The following is a 6,998-nucleotide window of genomic DNA, read 5'->3' on the forward strand; positions in this document are numbered from 1 at the left end:
ATTTAAATCTGGTTCAGAATAAATGTTTGTAAAAATCAGCCAAACAATAACATATCCATTTAAGGCAAGGTGAGCATTTGTAGGTGGTGACGTATTAGAGAAAAGGGCAGCCTTGCCCGAGGGAACCCAGACTGTTGATGAAAATGTGTTTCCCGTAGCAATAAATATAATTGACGACCCTGGGGGGAGGGAGGGAGAAAAAAAGTTCAGTCGTATACCATCTCTCCTGTTGTAGTTACTATTTCACCTGTGTCAGCGAAATGTGTAGAGGCCAGCTTTTGACACTGAAAATATTTTTTTTTTTATCATTCAGGTTACAAAAATTAAACAAACCTTTTATGTTTCTGTAAAGGACAAGTATTCTTAAATAATTAGGTGTCGAAATAAATTTAAATATAAAACTATACAGTTTGCCGATACATATAAATAAAAATACAAGTACCGAAAATGACTTTAGTAATGAAAATATAAAGAGCAAGTTAATGTTCAAGTTTTTACTATTTATAAATTCTTAAAAAATGAATTAGCCTATCGAATGAGTTTAAGAATAATTCGTACTGTATATTAAAAGACTGACTTAACACAACTTTTACACTGAAGGAGAGCCAAACCCAAAAACTGGGTATTATAAATGTTTTTTTTTCATCTATATTACAGTGTAGTAATGGCTGTTACATTATGTTATCAGAGCATGTCTTACTATTAACTGACTTTCTATTAATTTAGAAGACACTAAAGTTAGGCATACCGAAAAAACTAATCAGGCTGGTAAAATTGACACTAATGAATCTGTATCTAGATTGTTTAACACTTATTTTTTCGTACCCCCCCCCTGACGATATAAGTAACTGAATACATACATATAGGTAGGTATATGTATTTCTGGTAGTTTGTACTTATTTCAGGCCGTTTTTCAATTTCAGGCGCTTAATACTGCTCGATTTAACTATCTTAAAGTCTTCTCTTCCGTTTTAAGATAATATTTCAAAAGGATGTAGGAATGCCGCTCCCCCCCCCGGAAGTCTTAGCGGGGTGGGTCCGGCGAGGAAAGACGGCCTTTTGTGTTATGATTTCCTCTTGTGAGATTGTGACAAGTCGTACATCGACCAACTACTCGCTATACTTGTCTGTTTAAAAAGTCAGATAAGTAAGGCTACCATGAAGGATGGACGTGGAGGGTTTCATGCTCTTTTTCAATTGCAGGCGCTTTTTAAATATTGTTTGATTTAACTATCTTAAAGTCTCCTCTTCCCGTTTTAAGATAATATTTCAAAAGCGATAAAGGGATGTCGCTCCCCGGGGTTCTTAGCGGGGCGGGTCTGGCGTGGAAGGATTTTAGGCGGATTTTAATTCATTGTTTCTAGAAATATACGGAATTTGCACCTAACAACCTATTCGCCCAAAAAAAAAATTAATAAATTTGTTTCGGTTGGATAATCCTCCATGGTAGCCTTACATATCTGACTTTTCAAACTGACAATTATAGCGAGTAGGTTGGTCGATGTACGACATGTCACAATCTGACAAGAGATCATAACACTAAAAAAAGGCAATCCTCCAGACCCGCCCCGCTAAGACCCCCACTTTCACAAAAAAAGGAGAATTATTATGTGAATGAGGTGAAAGAGCATTTGTATAAATCTAATGGTTAAAAACAGTCATGGCCATTTGATCTACTGTGCGCCGGTTCCATTCCTGTCTGGGTTACTTTTAATTTAGTGTCTTCTCCATGGAATGAAAACTCGATCTTTCCGCACAGGCTAGAATGTATAGGATAAACCATGTCAGAAAATAAAAAGAGCTATTAAAGTTGTGAACAACCTAGGTTTTGTGACTCTGATGCACTTAGGTTGGTTAGAAGTATATAAAGGTGGGCAAAAGTGGTCTTGTGCATTAGGTCGCTTTTATTGGAAACAGCCCATTGTTGCTTCATATTATGCGCACATGCTTATATTTATTTATACACCAACACAGAATAAGCAAATATGTTAAGTGTAGAGTACATAATTTTCACTGCTGTATTTATTTTCAATAGTATATATTTTAATTTTCTTCTTCATTACATTATTTCATTATATCGTAGTTAATTTCAACCTTTAATATTTGTATAACTAAGGAAGTATTACTATATAAGACATATTTTACGTACCTTGGTGTTTTATTTCGGATGTATTGTTCTGCACTGTTTTTTTTTTATCTTTTTGTTTTAATATTTCCTGTTTTTGTAATTATTTAAATATCATTTGTAAAATATATCCACATACCTACTGCCCAACTTGTCATCTACTCATTAGTTTGTTTCCTTGCTAGACCAGAGTTTAGTATTTTTATAAGGATTTAATTTTTTTTTTCGACATTTACTATCTGTTTGAATTATTCTACCTAGACGCACGCTTATCTTACTCACTTCCTCATTATATTTTTTGTTTTTGTATATTGTCTTCCAATTTTTTATATTTAGTGTATATAGTGAGAGGAATTATTGAGATCGTGAAAAAATCGACTTGGAGTTTTCGAAGGAAATTAACGTTTTGAGATCCCTGAGTCCAAATAGCCATGACTCGTATATACGCAAACAGCCTTGCTCAAAAAAGAAAAGTCGTACGAAACTGAAATTAAATATTTAAATCCAAATAAGCCTAGAGGTGGTACTTCAAATCACCAATTTTAAACATTTTTCGATGTTATAATAAGTAAATGTACAATTAAGTAGCCTTAAATATCAGGTTAAACAATCTGACATGACTAAAATGGCCAATTAAAAAAAAAAGAAGTTTTTAAAGTACCTATAATTTTGTGTATATAAAATAAATAACCAGTTCTCAAGATAACAAACAATGAATAAATAAAAATAATTTTATGAATAAAGTTAAAGAGAAAAATAGACCGACCGATCTCTCTCGATTGTATTCACATTTTCACTGCTTTTCCTAACTTTTATAACGGACTTGAATGCCAAATTTTTAAGTACCGGTATATTTTTTCATTTGAATGTCTTATTGTTGGGAGTTGGATATTTGAATACTAAGCTAAAGGAGAAAATTAATATTTTATGCCAATAGTCAAATTTTACTTTCACCTATCTATATAAGAAAAATATTTTTATCTTAGATAATCGGACTATATTTCTTCAATTATATATGGTTAATTTATGCCATTATAACATAAAACTAAAGATAAAAATTATTAGACAATGTTTTGTACACTGTCTTATTTATTAGTTGAGCTACATGTGATACTACCGTGTTTGTTCAGATAGAACTTTTCTTCTACTTCTTATACTGTTATAAGAGCAACGAAAAAAATTATGCATCGCTCACTTAACTACAATATAAACAAAGAAGCGAGACTCATTGATAGAATATACTTGTAGGATTTGATTAGATAGAGCAAAAAGGCTCTTAAATTCATGTAAATAACTAACCAATTAAATTCTGGCATTGCCTGAACCGAAAGATGTGAGATTAAATGGACGTAGACCAGCTTATTTTATTGCTCATCTCATTCCAATAGTAAAATAACATTATAAGCATGAAAACAATTCCTTATTGCTAGATAATGCTATGCGTGCTGAGTACGGGAAGTCAAGTTTTTGTTTATTTGACTTGGTGATCGTACCTTTTACTGTTCTGATGAAGCATCAGTTAGAATAACGTCAACAGCATTGTTATTTACTGCTGTTTGAGGGACTTAATCATTTTTCTAGAAATCTTTCAATAATAACCTCAAATATAGGAATTACTTAATCATCAATTCTTTGTATTTTTTTAACTTTGTTTACAGATCTTAAAAAATAGATTATATTAAAGAAAATGATAAACGTAAAATAATTAAAAGCAATGGTGGAATCCTAGTATTAACATGAAATATTCTGAAGCTCTTGCTCCAACGAGACGATTTCTCAGGATGGATTTAGCAGGACCATTTGACATGGAGCCCTGTCAGCTTCCTCCCTGGGGTGTCATACTAGCCTTCTTCTCACCATCCCTTTTACAAGTATAATTTCATGCTTTGTGTAATTTGCATATGTTCTTTATTTTGTGAATAGAAAATTTTATGAAATCACTACCTGAACCTAAAATATAGACTATGATAATGTACTAATTGTGCCGAGTTTTTATTATTATGAGTATTGCATATTACTGCGAAAAAAAATAAAAGAAAAGAAACAATAATATTTAATTAAATTACGGTTAAATTAATAAAAATTTGGTTAATAGGATTAATGGAGATCACGCCTGCGCTGTTTCGGCTCCCATTCGATTTGTTGTTTTCTAATTCCTTTTGATTGGCACTGCCTATGAGTCATCAAGTATTTTTTTTCTCTCTTGGCTTCCAATATTTAATTTTTTAGGAAATAGCTCCCTTTTAATTTCAAAATAAGTAGAGTGAAGTAGTAGCAGAAGAAACCTGTATCTGTGGTTTTGTGTTATTCATTCACATCATCTGATTTATCTTATTTTCGATAGTTCAACGAGCGATTACACGTTTATCTTCCACGCCATTTGCATACTAAACTAATAGTTTACAGTTTATGAAATCGTAAACATTATTAGTCATGTATTACTTCGCGATTTGTAGTCGTGTCAAGCAGGTGATTTGTTTGAAGATTTAATTTTTAATTATCCTAATTAGAACGGGGATCGTATAATTTCATCATATTGCAGCAATATCACTTATCACTTTTGTTTTTCAGTCTCATTATATAGCTTTGTACCAAAATTAAAATTCATATCACTCCGCAATATGACAAGTTTAAGACTTGTTCCCCACAAAAGCAAGTTATAGGCCATCATGTCTAAATATCAAAAGATTGACAGACTGAATTTTGAGGTCTTGCGTAGCCATAAACTTCAAGTTGACTTATCTCTTTAAGAACCTTTGCACCTAACTATTGTCAGCCAAGGATAGATGGTGAAATAGGATAAAACTATTTTAATACACACATCTACAATATAATTTTTACTGTACTTTTCTTATATATTGTCCTTAACTATTAACAAATTTATAAAAAGAGAAAAAAATAGGCATAAATTATAGTAGAATGAAGATTCCATAAAATTATTTTTAAAAATTTGATTTAAAGATTTCGAAAATATTGCTAATAATTTGTTTTTCCATATGGCTAAACACCACTTGAAAATTTTGGGAAGCTGATCTTAAGACTAGAAGGCAAATATAATATTTTTTAAAACAAAATAATTATTTGTTAAATATTGAGATGTCGTATTTGAAGCATTTTCCGAGAAAGTGTCAGTTTGAATTTTTGAAAAATGTGAAATTCGATGTAAATTCGCTCATAAACTAGGAAAAAAGAAGTGGATGAACGAATGACAAATCTCACGATTTTTTCATTTTTCTAATAATAAATACAGAAAATTCAATAACGCGGCTCGTTCTGAATAGCTTAATACAAATTAAATCTTCAAACATCTTACCTGATTGACACGACTACAAATCATGGCTACAAATACATAGTCGTATTATGATTAGTAAAGTTTAAACTATTAGTTTAGCATGCGAAAGATCTGAAAGATAAGGGAAAGAAGACAAATATGAACTATTCAAAATAAGAGAAATTAGACGATGCAAACGAATAGCACAAAACCACAGACACAGGTTTCTCCAGCCCCTACTTTTATTCTATTTATTTTTATGATTAGCAGTTCATTTCCTATTTGAGTTATCTTGACCATACCCGAACTATCTTCCTTTTATTTTTAAAATTTATTTAATCATGAATCAGATTTCTTCTGCTTGAACATTTACCTGTCGTCTGGTTCTTACTGCTGGTGCAAAAACCTTTATCACTTTTAATTATGTTTAAAAAACGTGATCGTTTATTTTTAACAAAATATTGGGTAAAAAAAATTTAAGGGAAGGTTATGAATCTAAAACAAGAATTAAAAACAATACCATGAGCAAAATAACATCGTAATAATAAAAAGGTTTAAACATCTTCGACCAAGGGCCTGGTATACTGGTGTATGTATCCTATTATTTTTTAAAAGCATACTATGTTCCTCGAAATATGTTCAGGATATTGCTACCCATAGCCACCTCAGAGTAAAGAAGGCAAGTATTTTCCTATAAGGTGCAGTTATATGAAAAATAATCTTATATTATATCTATATAAGATACGTGATAGCGGGTTCTGAACTCAAAAAAAAAAAGGAAAAATGAAAGAGAAAATACACTCACGGTTGCTGATAATAGACTGCCTTATTCTGAATAGTAATCCTATATTTATACTTTCTAGAGTTGTTGACAGAGGGAGTTAGGTATTAAGATTATTATTACATATCCCGTAAACATAAGTCCCCCCTGCCAGTTTACGAACAATTCCTCGTAAACTCAAAAATAGAAGATACAATACAATATAAACAAAAAAAATTCTCCTAAAACAAAGTATTAGACCAATATGCACAAAGTTCAATTATACAATTTACAAAATAAAATAACCAAAAACTTCAGCTTATCCACTCTATCTACACACTCATTATTCACTACACTCACTGCACACAACATTCCGTATCTACGTAGAAAGTAGTGAGAGTATGGGCGAGCTGGGACACTTCTGTGAGGAGCCAATCAGAAGCCAGCATTTTGATGACGTCCCACATGGCGGGAGATTTGAATTCAAATATTCGGCTCGACCCACCCTTAACCACCCACGTGGTCTGTCACGTGGTCTATCACGTGATCATTAGGCAGCCAATGCGAGGCTAGTATTTGGTCAAGTGACCCCTGGCGGGAGATTTAAATTTAAATTTAGTTCGACATAACCTTAACCACCCACGTGGTCATTAGGCTACGCCCTCTTTTAAGTCAGGTGACTGCCACCAGGGGCTGAGTCTACCCGGCCGCCATTTTGTTTTTATGCTGTTTGAGAGGCTTATTGGTTTTGGAAGAGGCTGAGTCTACCTAGCCACCATTTTGTTTTTTGATAGCCACCATTTTATTATGTGGGTCTCGCGTCCTTTTTCTTTTCGTTCAGC

This window comes from Halyomorpha halys, unplaced genomic scaffold (assembly GCF_000696795.3).
Source record: "Halyomorpha halys isolate HHAL.00 unplaced genomic scaffold, Hhal_1.1 Scaffold34.1, whole genome shotgun sequence".
Classification (NCBI taxonomy): Eukaryota; Metazoa; Arthropoda; class Insecta; order Hemiptera; family Pentatomidae; genus Halyomorpha; species Halyomorpha halys.